Below are 18,403 nucleotides of genomic sequence, written 5' to 3' on the forward strand. Positions count from 1 at the left end.
AAACACTGGGTGTTAGAAATTTAAAAGATTTTTGTTTTGATCAGAAACAGATCACGTGGTATTGTTCCTATTTTCAGGACTGTAACTCTTAGAATCAGTTTACTCAAATTTGAAATTGCATCCGGGAATATTACCCAATATTATCTTGCAATTTGCTGTAGCTTTGAATACTTCTGCTAGTGCACATGTTGCTATAACATTTTGGACGGTGAAAACAATGGAGCATGAAAACAGCTGAGTAAAATTCAAAATGTTTGAGTGAATATTCACAAATGTCCCCTCTCCCCCCAAGTATTTGCTTAGCTCTACTTTGGATAAACAGCCAATGAAACTGATCCCAAACGGAACCTTTCGAGATTTTCACAGACAAAATGAAGTACACTTTACACTTCACAACCATGTCAATGCAAAATATCTCTATATTCATGTTCTGGTAACCTATATATTTCCCAAATGGAACATTATGAAGTAGGGATGTCCTAAAACTATCCAACAGATATAAAAGCAATGTTACAAAATAGCCATAAATTAAAAGGAGTCAAGATAAATACCAGATAAATTCTTGATTGATCATGAAGAGCACAGCAATAAAAGGTAACAGAGAAGCCCAAATTCTGCCCTTGGCTATTGTACTTGAAACTACTGTTGACTTTGAGAGTTGTACAGTTTGTGCCTACATAAGAGTAGAATTATCCTCGATCCTACTGCAGAATAAAATCATACCTGTAGCTGGTATCCTGTCTTAATTTAGGCATTGTAGCCAGAATAGTTAGCATCTCAAATTTAACCATTGTATCTGGACTAATTGGTATACATAAAAATATTATACCCAGATAATCTTTCTCCTTCAGTTGACTGGAGTGTGTTTGTTTTACTGTTAGACGGTAAAAGTCCTTGGTGGGTAGTACAGCAGGCTAGTGTATTAGACACACTAATATATTCAAGTGGGATTTAGCATAAAATGTGGTGTGCTACATACACTGTATAATAGCTTTCCTTCAAAGTCAACATTTGCCACATTACCACACACAGTAGAAATGGAGATGAAGATGACATGGTATTTCTCTACATTTAATATAGTGGGGAAATAGGGATAACTCATGCCTCTGCTTGGTAACTGGCAAATATTTTTCTTAATGGCATTGCTATATACCTAAGTACAGGAAACATTTAATTCTGATAACATAATGAATATAACATGTGGCATTGCAATGTAACCATCCCCTTTATTCTCAATATTGTATGTACATACACAACAGCAGATTTTTTTTAGAGCATGACATTTTGAAAATTCCAGTAGATTCCTAGTGGAAAAAGTGCATGTTGTACATTTATATAAACTACAGTACAACACACCTATTTGTACTGATAAATACACATGTAAACAAACTACTAGAGAAGTTCTAATTGCTATGCCTAATTTGCCTGCATACTTCTGAGCATTAAAGAGAATTCAGCTTAATTTTCTCACAGCCTCTATTTTAATCTCTGTCCCAGTTTTCCAAAGCCCATCTCTGCTTATGTAAATGTAACATGATCTGAGCTGCATGGGATAATCTTGATGGGAGAATAGTTTATATCATTTTAAATGAGTGAGATGCTTTATGTGACATTCTTGTTTAAGTGGCATGAAAATCTGAAGTTAAGTGCTGTGTAAACGAGGGCAGAATAGAGCCCTTAGTATCTCATTTCCAACCTGTTACAGGATCATCTAGAGCTATCACCAAATAAATCCCCTGAGGCTGTGCATCTCCAAGTCTCACTTTTACTATGCTGTTCCCCCATCACAATGGAAATCCACTCAATTGAGATTGAATCTCAGGGAAGTCTCACCAATACTCTTTCTAAATTTGAAACAACATCTCCTTATGGCCCCTTTTTACATACACTATGGTTTTCTGATAGTATTTCTGCTGAAACACCACAGAGTCTGTTTTTATGTGTGTGCTAGAGTATTTAAGGGGAAACAGGAGCATCTAGTAGGGAACAGTTAGCTAGGACTCCAGAGTTAGAGCATATTCCCAGCTCTCTCTGTCACTGTTTCATTGTGTGACCTCAGGCAAATCGTAACCTCTCTGCCTGTTTACTCATCTACAAAATTGGTAAAGTTTGTAAACATTTTCACATTGTGAGATCTCAAGTGCAAGGCACTATACAGCACAAAACTGAAATACACTATTGTTTATATAGGCGCATCCTAACTCCGAATGAATTCTTATGCCAAACTAAAAAAAAAATTGCAAGCTGCATGCAAAGAGAGACTCATACAAACTAGAATTTTAAAGTTTTTTTTAAAAAAAATGGGAAGCTGTAAACTGTAGTACTATTCTTCAGTGTGTAATCTGCACACTGAAATGTAAATAGGGGGTCAGGCTCTCCTATGGCCATGTGACCCGCTCAGCAGGAAAAGGGGAAGGGGGCGCGGAGGGAGGGAATGCATAGAGACGTGTACAAGGATATTCATGAGCTGGGAACTTCTGCAGCAAAAATAGCTTTCCTGCACAGTCAATGGTGCATAGCATTCTGTTTAAAAACCCTTATTAAATTAAGAGGAGCTCTCTGCAGCCACCAGGCTTTGCTGCTGTGTTTGTACTTCCATAATGTTGTTGAGAATACTGGAACTTAATATCAACATGAAGGTTTAGAAAAATGCAATAACATTCAGATACAACTTGATTGCTGAAGGAGCAGAGATATGGAACATGAAAACTTGGTATGTCTCACCTGAGGAAGTACCAGCTCTTCTGCTTCTCTTTGTTCATTTTATAAAAATGTCTCATATGCATTCTTTTGTCATCACAAGACAGAGGGATTGGCAGCCAGGCACTCCTCAGTATGTTAATTACCTAAGCTTTCCTCATGGTAAAAATCAGTAGGCTTCCTTGGCTTTTTCCTCTTTTCTTTCCTTCTCAGATCAGAATACAAGTCCATCCCACCTACTGTAGTAATATTATCAGTCTGTGTATTAATACAATGTATTTGTTCATTCATAAACATATTCATTTCATCACTGCTGTACTCACCTTACTCCTGAATGTCTCTGACTGGATTTTGTGCCGTTAAAGCAACATTTTTGCTTTGCAGAATTCCTGTGACATGACAAAAACCCTATTTATTTAAAACCTAATGTGGTACTATGCCTTCCATCCCAAATATCAACTCTTATATAACCTTGAGATGGCCATTCATTCTTTCCCTGGAGAAGTTCGGGGAAAAAGGCACAGTGCCCCTCTAAATCACAAATGAAATAAGTTTGTTGGCTTGAATAGTATTTCTCCTTGCAACCCCCCACACATTTCAATGCATTCCATTAGTCATTGTTCAAATGAGGCTGCTCTCTGACCCCAGGGGGGGAGGAGGAGGGAGCTTGGGGTTTAAACGTATTTGCTGATCAGTACATAGAGGGACATTGTTCTTCATTTTTTGCATGTCCTGTTTTCGGGCGGGGGGGGGGGGGGGAGAGGAGGGAGGGACAAACAAACCTAGTTTCCAGTACCACAATGTTTCAGTATTTGGGCACACTGTATGTTTGATACAGCTAATTTAAATAAATGATTTTTACATATAAGCAATTAAACCTATAATTAGCACTGTTTGACTGAACTAATCTGCTAATATCCTAACACACATTTATTTTTGCAGACATTTTTAAAGGGAGAGAATAAATATTTCAGAGGAATTGCAAATAATGCAATATAAAAACATAATGTATTTTAATTTCCATGAATCAAAGCAGCAACAACAAGAAGATAGAAAAGTATTGGTCTAAATAGGGCTTTTTCAGCTTTGCAGGGAATGTGAAATTATGCATACTCCCTTCCTCTGAATTAAAAGGAAAAGTCTGCAATAACCAAAAGCACCAAATCTTTATAAAGTAAATGTTAAGCTTTTACACTACTGTGTTTTTAAAAATACCCCAAAGCCCTTTTATGAGATCTATTAGCTCACTGTATTTTGAAACGTGGACACACATCTAATCCAGTGGTAGTAGAAGTGACTGAGTCATACCCCAAGAGTTTGCCTCTTGCTAGCTGAATTTTAGCCTGTCTGCACAAGATAGAAATTTATTAGGAGAAAATTATTCTGGTGTCCGCTGACAACAACATTCCTGATAAAAATCTTGTTCTGAGAGCAGTCTAACAAGATACAGTACATTTGTTGGCTGTTTTTGTTCCTTGCACTCATCTTTTAATTTTAGCTCTGTTGTTTTACTGCTGTATATTTACATTTAGATCCAGACATGATTTGGGAGGGATGGGGAGTGGGGAAGGTGGGAGGGGAAAGGAGGATAAAGTTTAAGTGACAGCCTCTTTTTTTCTGCAGTTAAAATCCAGAGGGAAAAATCCTCATCGTATTTTTGTGTCAAAAGCTGGAACTGGTCAATTACCTGTTTGTGCCACATTGAAATCTGTGTTCATAGGAGTCCCTCAGAACAAAAAATGTGTAATTTTGTTAGATTTTGATACATCTGTTTATCAGCTCTGAAATCAGTAGATTTTACAGCCCTACTTAGGGAACATGGGAATAACATCATATTGGTGTTTTATCATTTTGTTTCTAAAACTATATTCAATTTGTTTCTAGAATAGACAATGTAACCCAGCCTGGCAGCCCTCAGGCCATTCAGTTCTATTGGGGGCCCACACCAGTCCCTTTACACAACTCTCTGGGGAAGAGGACTCACAACTTACTTCCCTCTGACCAAGTGCCCAAGCAGGTTACCCACTCCTAATTCCACCTCATTTAAGACTGGGAGTCAGGTTCCTTCTTTCCAAGGCTTCCCAACTATTTTTTCCACAGGATCCCTTATTCAGTGCCTTGAATGCTCAAAGAAAGAATCACTTTTTTTTTTTTTAAGTGCTTGAAGCTGCTTTCTGTGGCGGCCCCAAATTTTGTTGTTGCAGAAGTTGGAAGATGTGTATGAATGAGGGAGAGGGTTGGAGGAGAAAAGATGATGATATTGTGGTGAAGGTAATACACTGAGACGTAGGAGACCTGGAACTTGGTTCTCTCTCTGTCTCTGCTGCACATGTCCTACGTGATGTTTCCCAAAAGGGTGATTATTAACCGTGTATCCTTATTTTCTGGGTGCCCAACTTCAGACACCTGGGGCCTGATTTTTAGAAGTGTTGAATATTCTCACTGCAGCTGAAATCTACGGGGGCTGCAGATACTCAACATCTCTGAAAAATCAGGTCCTAAGTATCTCATATTGGTGAAAACTTGCAAATTTTAGCCTTAATCTCCCTGAGCCTCAGTTCCCCATCAGTAAAATGGGGATAATTATACTTTGGTACCTCAGCATGGACTTGTAAGGGTTTCTTTGTGGGGTCTAGGTGCTATGTTGATGAGTTCACTAGAACAATCTATGAGGAAATTGGTAATTCTGTATCCAGTGCGGGGTTTGGTTGATGTTCAGTGAATAAGGCATAACAGGGCTAGTATGTCTCAAAAATTGGCCGAGAGATTCCCAATTATGCATGTCCCCTCCTGAGCACCTGCTTCTACTTCCAGTCATCAGTGGGAGGGTGGGATAGTCACTCTTAGCCACATATACATAGTGAGACTGCTAGGGATTGCTTTAAAATTCTAAACCACAGAGACGCGAGGAGTCTTTCAGAACTCAAACCATATAAGTCCTGCCCTAGGGCATATAGCTCTCACCCTCTCACAGCCACAAAGCTATGGCTAGAACAGTGCTATATATACAGTCACTTGAGTGAAATCTCTATGTCCATTGTCAGGTTGGGGACCATGCTTTAGGTCAGGGGTTCTCAAACTGGGGGTTGTGACCCCTCGGGGGGGGGTGTCCTGAGCAGTCAGACTCCACCCCCAAACCCCACTTTGCCTCCAGCATTTATAATAATTTTAAATATAAAAACTGTTTTTAATTTATAAAGGGGTCACACTCAGAGGCTTGCTATGTAAAAGGGGTCATCAGTTCAAAAGTTTGAGAACCACTGATCTAGGTGGAGTCTTTATGGTCAGGGAGCATGTTATGTGGAAGGCAGAGGGAAAACTGAAGGACCCTAATAACTATCTTTTTTATGTAGTTTTTGTATGTAATTATATACATATAATATCAAATAATGGTTGTATTGATTGTGTATATATTCCAACAAACAAATCTTTGGTAACCATTAAGGTTGCTTAGGTGAAAAACCTCCTAATGCAATCTCTTAAAAGTCTAGAAATATCCAATTAAAGTAGATTTCTTTAACGTACCTATTTCCCACAAATCACATTAACTATCATTCTGTCAGAGTCCAACCCTCTGAACTACTGTGTGAAAATCTGACCTGGGTCAGCAAAAATTATCCTTGTCACAAATTTTCTAATTAGTGCCTGTTTGGTCCAGAAGTTCTAAATTCTACTTTAAAGAAATGGTATTTTCAAAACTATGTTGTTGTTGTTGTTGTTCCTATTAATTAATTCCATTGGAGAGCTGAAAACCATTAACAGCTATATTTTGGGGTGGGTATGTTGTATACCACAGTTTGATTTTGATAATTACATTTCAGTACTGTCAGCATGCTTCAGTATATTTCATTGCACTGTATCCACACAAATAAAAATGGAATGAAAATATGCAATTCTGAAGAGTTCACAGGCAAATTGAATAAGTAACTTTAATTGCCTAACTTTTTGACTTTGATTTTTTGAAGGTAGGGGTTTTATATGTAATATAGGTTATAATTAGATTTTAAAGGCCTACGCTAATATCTTCAGAAACTGAAGACAGAAAAGAACAGAGAGAGAGGGAGAGGCGAGAGAGCCAACCAGAAGCCTGTAAGCACAGCATGACCCTGGAAAAAGCTAGAGAGAGAGAGAGCTTTTGGGTCTGGTGTTGGATAAAGAGGTTTGGAGGCTGTAAGGTAAGAAAATGCTCCTTTTGTTCCCAATTCCTTCTGCATTCAGAGAGACAGGACTTTGTATGTTCATTGTATATAAACAAGATTGCATCACAGAAAATGCCTGGCTCCATCAATTTCTACTTCCAACTGGAACATCCCAAGGTCCCGAACTTGACTAGCCACTCAGGTTGAAAAGGAACAACAATGTACTAAAACCAACATTTTTTTAAAAATGGGTGCTTAAAGTTAAGCTCCTAAATCTATATTTAGACATGTGTATAAGAGGCCTGATTTTGAAAGGTGTTTAGCACTCAGAGCTGAATAAAAAACGGGCTGTTAAATACAGGCTGTTGTCTGTAGGATCCCTGCCTGATTTGCTGTAGCGGTTGGGAAAATAAAAGTACTTAGTTTCACAATTGTAAAAATGAACAAAATGTGTGACTTTTAGATACTATGCATGTAAAATGGCAACAGTATATACAGTATGTCTGCATCACGCAGCATGGCAGCTGTTCTTCTAGTTATTAGCTAGAGAAGCTCCTAGCAAACACAAACTGCACTGTACGATTTTTCCTTTTTGGTTTCATATAACATATTGACCTCTGCAACCTAAGTAAATCCAAACACTTCAGCATGACCATAGAAGCCACCCTCTGCAGACATTTGCCCTGCAGAGGATTGGAGACAGCTGATACAGAGGGATATGGAATCAGAAGAAATTGATATTGGGAGCTAAATTTGTGTCCATATCCCCAGATTGCATAGCTTACAAATGTAATGGCATTGTGACCTTAGCCACTGGCATGTAAACTGGGGTTGATTTGCAACAGTCAGCAGAAAAATGCTTTAGGCCCCTGAGTTGTTATAGCTTTTTAAATTTATCCAATATAATGTGCTTTTATTGATTTGATGCTGAAATTACCATTTGAGTTTGGTGTTCATTGTAAACCCCGGTTTTCAACAACAAGAAGGAAACCTGAAAAGGCTGGACTGTGAATTCTGGTAACCATTCAAAACTTTGGATGCTTGTTTGAAGCTCATTAGAACTTTTTGGAATCTCATACTGCATATTAGTTCTGGGAATTTCTTGAAAACAGGTTTTTTTTTGTGTGACTTCTGCAGCTTCCAATTCTGGTCCAAGACAGAGGTCAGAACTAAAGTTTTAAAATTTGAGTTTCAACATTTCAGAACCTGGGCATAGGAGGAGCTTGATTCAAGGTCTGTTCCAAAAATGGGGGAAGGTACAAGGATGGGCTGACTCTAATTTTTATCTCCATCAATTCACCCAGCCCTATTATTCAGTAGCAGTGGAGTTTCATATCCTATTGGACTGAAATGTGATGTTACAATTGCTAGAGTAAATATGTATTTGAATGAAAAATGACTTAAATCTAAATGGTCAGATTTTGATCCAGGTTTCCCTAGGAATTCTCTGACTTCAACAACCTTATTCTAGACTTATACATGTGTATCTGATATCAAAATTTGGTCCAAAAGTGTTTGTATAGTGATGCTTTAATATAAAATAGCAATAATATGTCCTAAAATTTTTCTTCCCTTTTCCCTCTGCCAAAATAAATAAATATCTCTCCCCTCTGCCCCCAAAGCATAAAGCCTTTTTGGCTGTCTGGATTAATTTAAATATAATACCCCCATCACTGATCTCATGTCTCTCCCACCCTGCTGGTTTCCAACAGGCTCCCCCTTACCTTTGCTGATCTCTCACAAAATCCTTGGCAGAGCATCAGCAGCTCTGATCATTTCCTCTGGGCTGGTTGCCATTGCCATATTTTATATACTTCAGGGTTTCCATGGGGTTGCAGATGCACAATGCGTCATTGGAATGTTATGACCAAACAAGGCTTGAGCCCTGCAGCTTACCCAGCATATTGCCAGACTTGCTGTGAGACCCTCTCATGGGCTCGGGGTGGGGAGAGATAAGCAAAGGTTTGTGGTAGGTTGGGGAAGAGTGCTGGAAGCAGAACAGACCTTGGTGGGGGGAAAGTACAAAGTATTGTATACGGGGGAAAATACACAGGGTGGCAGGGAGGGATTAGTAATTGCATTGGAAAATATCTAAAATAGAAAGAGATAAGAATGCAATTGATTTGGTTCGGGATGTGATGTATCAGGTAAGGAACAGATTATAGCTGGAGAGAGAGGAAGAAAGGTGAGGGATGGATAGAGCAGAGGGCGAGGAGAAGGCTATAGTTGGAGTGGGAGAAAGACAGGGTAGAGAGAGGCTGTAGAGAGGGTTGATGGTGAGGAGGAGATTTTACATAGGATAAAGTGAGATAAGCATCTGTGCTTGTAGAGGTTTAACGGAACTGGACTGTACCTCAAACCTTTTGGGAACAGTCCTCCCCTAATTACAATGCCATTACTAGGTGAGATTATGATGCAAAAGCAATGTACTACAAGTCTCAGTGAGCCCATTACTATGCTTCTATGATGTTACGATATGAAAAGGGAAAATTATTTCAGTACAGTATTTCTATGGTTGTTCCTCTGTGATGTTGACAGTGGGTCATGTTACATTATATGTATGACATACATTCCCAATCCCACACAAAAATAATTCATTAATTTAGATTTAAGGTTGCTACCCTGCATACTGTAAAAAGCTAAGAACCAGCTAGTTAAGTCACTCAGCACCCTCTCTATGTTCCATACATTAGTCCCCTCCTCAGGCTCAATTAACCCCCCCTTTAATCACCAACAAGTGATATCTCAATGAACACAGTCATGGGAAGAATGGTTGTGGGGGAGGGATGGGGTTAAGGGACAGAGAATGCAAGTGGAATGGTGGAGGAGAAAGTCTTCGTTATCCACCTCCAAGCTGTCCAAGGCTAAGTGGGAGGTCCTAGCCTTCTGCAGCAGAAGTTCATGTCTGATGGACCTGCTCATGGCTTTACCTTTAGTCCAGTGGCTCTCAACCTTTCCAGATGACTGTACCCCATTCAGGAGTCTGATTTGTCTTGTGTACCCCTAAGTTTCACCTCTCTTAAAAACTACTTCCTTCCAAAATCAGACATAAAAATACAAAAGTGTCACAGCACACTATTACTGAAAAATTGCTTACTTTCTCATTTTTACCATATAATTATAAAATAAATCAATTGGAATATAAATATTGTACTTACATTTCAGTGTATAGTACATAGAGCAGTATAAACAAGTCATTGTTGGTATGACATTTTAGATTATACTGACTTGGCCAGTGTTTTTTATGTAGCCTGTTGTAAAACTAGGCAAATCTCTAGATGAGTTGATGTACCCCTTGAAAGACCTCTGCATACCCCCAGGGGTACGCATACCTGGGTTGAGAACCACTGCTCTAGGGGACCACAGGAAGTTCACTAGAGGGAACCTGGCTTTAGCTCTGCCTCTCAGGACTGCAAACAGTATTGCCAGCCACAAACATTTGAAGATAGTGAGTCAGCCCCCCCAAAATCATGAGATTTAAAAAGAAAGTGGATTCTTTATATTTTTCCTTCTGACTTTTGAGCCTTTAGGGTGCACTTAGGTGACTTTTTTCAAGCTTTTCTATGAGGGTTAGAAAATTTTTTTTTTTTAAATGAAAGCTGAGAGTCTAATATAATCACATGATTCTGTGGGCTGGGGCTTTAAGGAAAAACATCAAATAGTGCAAGACTCATGATAAAATTGCAACAGCTAGCAACTCCTCTCCATTCTTCTTGCCTCTTGTTAGTGATAGAGATGGTGAGAGGGAGGGGATGGGGTTGTAGAGATTTCCAGCTGAAAATACCTCAGGAGCAGAAGTATGAGCTTTAAGTTAGGGTGCCTAACAACTTGGGCTCCCCCTCCTCTTCCTGCCCTTTGAACACTTTTTGTTATTAGGGGCTATAAGGGTCATAGGAGCAGGGAGAGTTGTTATGGGAGATACAAACACCTATACAAGCTGTCTGCTGTAGCCTTGGAAAAGCAGTTCCATAAGTTTTCCTGCTGTCTCCATTCATCTGAATGAGGGAATTACTGTGAGCTTTAATTTTAATATTTCAAAAGTAGCCACTGTTTGAGATTTTGTCAGGGTGTGTAGGAGGTTTGGAGTTTCTGGGGACCAGGGTTGTTTAGCTGGGGGGAGCAGCCAATAAATAAAATTAAAAATGAAAGATTGGTCCAGGCAAGATTTTTACAAGGGAACGTTAAAAAATGTTTCCTCTGTAAAAGTTAGTAAATATGGAGACTAAATGTGGGATTAAAAAGCCTAAACAAAAACACTTTGATTTTCAACGGGACTTGTGTTCCTGAGTCACTTACGCACTTTAGAAATCCTATCCTAAATTCACTTAATCGAAGTGTGAAATGGGAGGATTTTGGTCCTGCTGTAAGGGCAAGTCTCAATACAACTTTAATTGTGGACATACCATTACCTCCTCTGTTCTAGCCGCTGTATAGCATATATTTATATAATGATGTCTAAATATATATCTATATAAAAGAAAAACACCATAAACTATAGAGAAAAAGTGAAGGTTGTACTGAAGAATATTTGTTGCTTATCCTGTTAATGTAAAATTGCATTCTGTTTTTTTATTATTATTAATAAACGTTGTAACTGGTTTAAGATCTGTCCCTTGATTCTCCCCCAAAACTTTCCCCTACCTCCCAAACCATTCAAGGTTTAAATTTAAAACTACAGAATAAATCACATTCTTGATTAAAATTGCAGAACTGTAACTCAGCCCTAGAATTAAAGTGTTGCATCGCATATGTTCCTATATCAGGTGGTCTCAGAACAGTGGGAAGTGTGCTGTAGTTTCTAGCTAAGCTACAGAAAGGTTGAGCTATGGGTCCTGCGGCAGCTTTGACGACTACTTTTGCTTTTGTAAGTTAAGACAAAGGCCTTTACTGTTAATGTAATGCCTTTTCATTGTTGTTGTCCCCTCTGCCGTTCTCTTTTTATGGGAGTCACATCTCTGGTCTGGTTTAGTATGATCCACTACTGAAATCTGGGCATGAAAAAAGACATGAATGAGGCACTCGTCTGTGCCAGTTATCTGGGCATGCTATCACTTTGGAGAGGATGTAACAGAGACACTGCATTGTTTGGATAGAGGTAATTGGAATGTCATTTCCTAGTGTAAGCAAAATATATACCAAATATAATATGCAGCCTAGAGAAAATAAGGCTTTATTAGCTATATATTTTGCTTTGAGTCTCTTTTGCTGTGTAAAACATCATCCAAGAAAAGAAGAGATCCATAGGCAGCCTTCTGCCCTTATGAGATGGAACATATCACTCCTGCAACATAATCAGACTCCAAAAGTGAAAAGCCTTGTTATCTCAGTCCTATCTCAGCAGCTGTACAAGATCTTGCCAGCACCGATGCAATCTAGCTCATACAGTAAGCTTTCACCTACTGTTATATGCTGGAAGTTGAGCACTGGATGAGGCCTTTAACAGGTAAATAGGCACTGGGGTGGCATGGTGGTAGAATGTAGACAATGGTTTTAGTAATTATTCATTTATTGTGTGATTTTATGATTAATCAATATGTTATATCATATATATTCATTGTATATTAATTAGAGTTAATTTGTAGGATTATTAAAGTATAAGATTGATCAGTATTTAGAGGAATTAAGTATTAGACACGAGTAAGACAAGCTGAAATGCAAGAACTTGTAGGTTGAGGTCTGCAAGACTTTAGCTTAGCTGTCTTAGGCCTTGGAGACAAGAAATGATGACATAAGTGGCTGGAAAACAACCCGATGCCCTAAGATTATGGGAATTAGAGGTTCCAACTGGTAAGATTGTGAAAAATTACCCAGAAGATTAATATTAGATCATAAAAATACCGTAAAGGCGCATCTGTCTCCGACCTGTATCTTAACCACAGGATACAGGTTGTGCGTCAATGCTAATGAGAATAAAGAGAACTTATACAGTCTATAGAAAATTGGGGTCCCTTAAGTATCCAGAGGACAAAGACCAATAAGAGAAAAGAGGGTTGACACATTTGTGGACATGTGCAGAATGTAGGTATAGACAGAATCACATTATAAAAAGGGGATGCCCATAATGGGAAAATTGAGCTCCCTATGGGAGACTACAGCCGGAACCATCCCTCTACTGATGATCAAGCCATGAGAGACCCATCAGACCTTAACACTGTTGTTACGGATGTGAGTATAACTATATTTGTAACTTGTGCATAGGTCTGTATAGAATTTCTATATGCTTCGGTAATCGTAACTTTAGCTGTAACTTTAATAAAACTTGTAAAACCGTGTAGAGTAGACCTTGTACTTGTGAATGTCTGTATGGTCACTACCTTTGGTCTTCGTGTTTCTAGAGTCTCTAATTCTGAAGCAAGTAGCAGAGGTGACTTTCACTCTGTTAATCTTGAAACTGTAGCCACCAGAGCTGAACCCACGGTGGTATAATACTACATAACAAAATTCTTCTTATCTCACACTTCAACTCCCTTCCCCCTGAATTCCCGTTACATTTCTGTTCTAATCAGGCTGTGCCTTCCCATATTTGGGAAGGATGGGTAGGTGAAAGGATTGCTTAAACTGTGCCGGTGAGTTAGGTTATATCTTTGGTATAAGTGTATGAAGTGAAGTAGATTTTGTTAATTCCTGCTTGGGACTGAGGGAAGCTCAAGAACTTTGCGGCTGAGCTGAGAGATTGCAAGGGGCACACGTTCTAGAAAGCTGCCCATTAAAGTTGAGTGATTATGCCACCTGCATTTTGCTTCTATGCTTGCTTTAACGTGTTCAGATTCCCCGTAAGGGAAATTGATGTGCCAGAGTAAACTTGGATTTCCCTGGTCCTTGGTTCTGTGCTGATTTACCTGACTTCCATCTTCCCTGTTTCCTTCGCCTCCTCCACCACCCCTCTGGCTTCTCTGCCAATCTACCAATATTAAAAACAGCAAAACTTCCCTTTTTGTCTGCTGTTCCAGGCTGTTCACTTCCTCAGCTGCTGGGTGAGGTTGCAGGAGGCCAGTGACTGAAATTCCCTCCTCTCTCTCTTCCCTGCCTGACTGCTCAGCATTCACTACTCTCTGCATGCTTTGCCTCAGGGGAGAAGCCAGTGGAACTAAGCAAGTTGAACAGCCACTCAGAAAAGGGTGGAGGAGTCTCAACTGGTTCAGTAACAACACCAGTGACATCAACCTGGAACCCAACTTCTTGACCCTTGTGCAGTCAAGCTCTCAGTAGGTGGAGGGTGGGGAGGAAGGAAGCAGAGAGGTCTGTCTTGAGGGAGGGATGGAGCCCAATGCTGGGGAGAGAAGGAGAGAAGAGACAGGTGAGGATGCTGTGAAGGAAGGTGCAAAGAGAAGGCGAGAACATTGGAGTTAGTTGGAAGAGATGGGGGGTAAGGTGGGGAATGGGGTAGGAGAGGTGCTTCTTAGAACAAGAGAGAGAGAGCCAGTCCCTGAAGATGCTGAAGTTTGGAGAACAGGCCTGACGGCTACCCTGAGAGTCACAACACAGCAAATGGCTGTGCATGCATACAGTACATACATTAAATATTAGGCTTTTTATCAGTCCAATGTAGGCAGGTTGGCTCTGCAAAAGGGCAAATGTTCTGGGTAAAATGATGATCCCATTGTAGTCAATGGCAAAACTCCCATTAATTTCAATGGGGCCAGCACTTCACCCCGTTTACCCATTCTCCACTCCCTTGCACCATGTGTAGCCACTTACCTTGCATAGTCATCTGCTTTTTATATCCACTTTACTCTCACATTACCCAGGGGCAACCCAACGGGGAATCAGGCCTTCCTGAATATACTGCCCTCCCAAAGTGGAACAATATAGTAAGGTGGCTGCGGTCTTGGTCAGCTCACTGAGAACAGAACTGAGGCTTCCAGAGCTTAAAGCATAAAACTCCACAGCTTGAGCTAAGGAGCTATACTGTAGCTGAGAGCTGTAATAGACCCATGTTTTCTGTTCATCTGGCACAGAGGGGGACGTGTAATGCACACTGAATAGTGGGTTACAACAGCTTCATTGGAGAGAGAAGAACTTAATCTATCGGTATTTTTAGAGGACCCATCATAGTAGCACCTCACTATCATTTGTTCCACTTTGCATCTGTCCCATTTTTCCTCCCCACCCTACTTGCAGTAGGTTTCTGCACATGTACAATCTATGTAAACCTGACAGTTTGCCTGTTCAGAAATCTGTAGGCTTGCTGAAGGCTTTCTTCAGTTGAGCATTCATCAATTTGCATAGCAAAATTTCAACTCCCTTTCTATTATCATATCATCAAAGGCCTTGTCTACATAGGGGAATTAAAAAAATAAATCCCACTGGTGCTATTACTGGTTCACAGGCATTTCTAGTGCAGACATGCCCAACCAGGGCTGGATTAAGGCATAGGAATGGACCTACGGCCCCAACTTTTGAAGTCATGTAATGGTATCAGAATCTCATCTAAGAATATGTTTGTGTGTTTCTAGCAATGATGTATGTGAAAAGAACCCTTGTAATGTGACCGGAATGTAACTGATATAGCTAAGTCTGCCTGAGTCTACAGAGAGCCTGAAACAATAACTTGAGAGGTGTGAGCTACCTCATTCTTTGTAATGCATTGTTAACTCGGAAACCCGTTCCTTCATGCAGGCCTCTATTTATTTTTTTTCCTCTTTTACAGAAGTTTCTTGCACTGTTCTAATGTTCTCTTACCATAATCCTTAATAACAGACAAATCTCATTCATACCAATAGAAATTAAAGTGTACGCTAGATGAGCCAGGCAAACGTTTTGTAACAATTTAGCTATTTTTCTGTTCACAAATTGTTTGTGAATTTTATTGTTTGTGCAATTTATTTTGAATATATTCACTATTTAAAATGATTTAATTTATGCAACTTTCAGCTTCTGGATTATTTATAAACTGTTTGCAAGTAGCTAATCTCACCTGTGTAACCTATCTATTTATAGGGCCCCTGTCACTGTAGTAACTGATGGAAGTATTCAATATTGAAACAGTCAAAATTCAATATTTGAGCGGCACGACTGGCTAGCTACTATAGGTAATGTTTCCTGACTTGGATGTCCTAACCTTTACAGACTTCTTAGGTTATAAGCAAATTTCCTGTAGCCACGAAACACACTTCATTTTGTGATTGTATGAATGTTCTCGGTAAACTAATTTTGGACCTGTAGCCGAAATTCATTTAATAAAAAATAGGGCTGTCAAACGATTAAAAAAATTAATTGTGATTAATCGTGTTGTTAAACAATAACAGAATATCATTTATATAAATATTTTTGGATGTTTTCCACATTTTCAAATATATTGATTTCAATTACAACACAAAATACAAAGTGTACAGAGCTAACATATTTATTTTGTATTATAAATATTTGCACTGTAAAAATAAAAGAAATAATTGAAAAATACTAACTTAATACAAGTACTGTAGTGCAATCTCTTTATCATGAAAGTTGAACTTAAAAATGTAAAGTTATGTACAAAAAATAACTGAATTCAGAAGTAAAACAATGTAAAAGTTTAGAGCCTACAAGTCCACTCAGTCCTACTGCTTGTTCAACCAATCACTCAGACAAACAAGTCTGTTTACATTTGTGGGCGATAATGCTGCCTGCTTCTTGTTTACAATGTCACCTGAAAGTGAGAACAGGCATTTGCATGGCACTGTTGTAGCCGGCATTGTAAGATATTTACGTGCCAGATGTGCTAAAGATTCATATCTCCCTTCATGCTTCAACAACTATTCCAGATGACATGCATCCATGCTGATGATGGGTTCTGCTCGATAACAATCCAAAGCAGTATAGACCAATGCATGTTCATTTTCATCATCTCAGTCAGATGTCACCAGCAGAAGGTTGATTTTCGTTTTTGGTGGTTCGGGTTCTGTAGTTTCCGCATCAGAGTGTTGCTCTTTTAAGACTTCTGAAAGCATGCTCCACACGCTGTCCCTCTCAGATTTTGGAAGGCACTTCAGATTCTTAAATCTTGGGTCGAGTGCTGTAGCTATACTTAGAAATCTCACATTGATAATCGCATGAGTTAACTGCGATTAATTGACAGCCCTAATAAACAACTTTGCTACCATTTCTTTTCCTGTGGGGAAGACTTACACTTTTATATAAACAAAAGAAAGGTGGAACGGGTCACTTTGGTTCAGTCCTTCCTGTAAATTAATATTCACAAGACTTCTGTTTTCAGGTACCCGTAGTTACACTATCTTCATTTGCCATACATCTTTAGCTAAAGGAGAACAGCCCTTGTTCCTCCTTCCTTCAATTACAAACCACCTTAAATAAACTTTCGTGTACTAACAAACTGACTTGTTTGCTGCATACCAAGCAGAGATACATCAGTAATCAGACTTATTTACAACTATGTCACTTTGCTGTGTTACTACCAACCAGTTATGTTAAAAAAAAAAAAAAAAAAACAAATTAGTGCAACCTTTAGAGCTACTTAGATTGTCAGCTCTTGAAGGCAGGGACACTGTCTTACTCTAATGTATACAGACCAGTGCAGTGCTAGATAATGACTATTAATAATTTCAAAAGTCTAGTTGTGGTATGGAAGGTGTGTCTGTGTGTGGTGCAGAACAGCTCCTGTTCCACTGCAGTCTATGCAGGAACACGATCAGCAACTGGCAGGGTAGAAACATAACTCCCCCAGGCTTCTAATAATAGCAACAACCAGAAGGCTGCAAAAGACCACGTGTGAAAGCACAAACATCAGGGATGGATGAATGAACTGTTCCCGTTCACCCCTTCTCTTTCCCGTTTTTTGTCCTGAAGAAAGTTCTTCCTTGATGCTTCTTGGCCAATGTATCAGTTGTTATATTGTAATAAATCTTGGATACTATGCAGTTGTCATCACATTGCACAACAAAGACTACTCAGAACTTTTGGCGGCAGTGAGGAATATAACTGAGACCCTCAAACTTCAAAAAACAGGTTTCTACTGTTTGAACTAAAGGAAAAGATAGGGGCTATGACATACAGTGGAGCAGTTCTGATTGCATCCAGCAGAGGGCAGTAGTATACATACACACTAGCCAGCTCATTGCTATACTGTGGCTCCTCTGAATATTTGAAATCCATTGTTTAGTTTATCAGTACACTTTCCCTACCCTGTTTCCCCGAAAATAAGACCTACTTCCAGTTTTGCCTCTCGCTGTAATATGACATCCCCTGAAAGTAAGACCTCCCCGATAATAAGGCCACCCCGGAATATAAGGCCCCGAAGCTCCAGGAAAAATAAGACCTCCCCTGAAAATAAGACCTAGCGCATCTTTGGGAGCAAAAATTAATATAAGACACTGTCTTATTTTCGGGGAAACACGGTAGCAAACAAGAAAGGTGCCTTTGTCCCCTCTTGCCAGCTTTTACAATTCTCATCTTCTACACAATTCAGTTTTTTTCCCCAGGTCATGCCTATATCCCAGTAAATCTGGGGCCTCCCTTACTTCAGTATTATTTCCTATCTTGCATTAATTTAACTTTCGCACTTCTGCTTTTTAAGCATCTAATTGGTTGAGGTAACTTAAACTCTTTAGTATGTGGTAATGGAGACA

Source organism: Terrapene carolina, unplaced genomic scaffold (genome assembly GCF_002925995.2).
Source record: "Terrapene carolina triunguis isolate 2854851 unplaced genomic scaffold, T_m_triunguis-2.0 Scaffold66, whole genome shotgun sequence".
Classification (NCBI taxonomy): domain Eukaryota; kingdom Metazoa; phylum Chordata; order Testudines; family Emydidae; genus Terrapene; species Terrapene triunguis.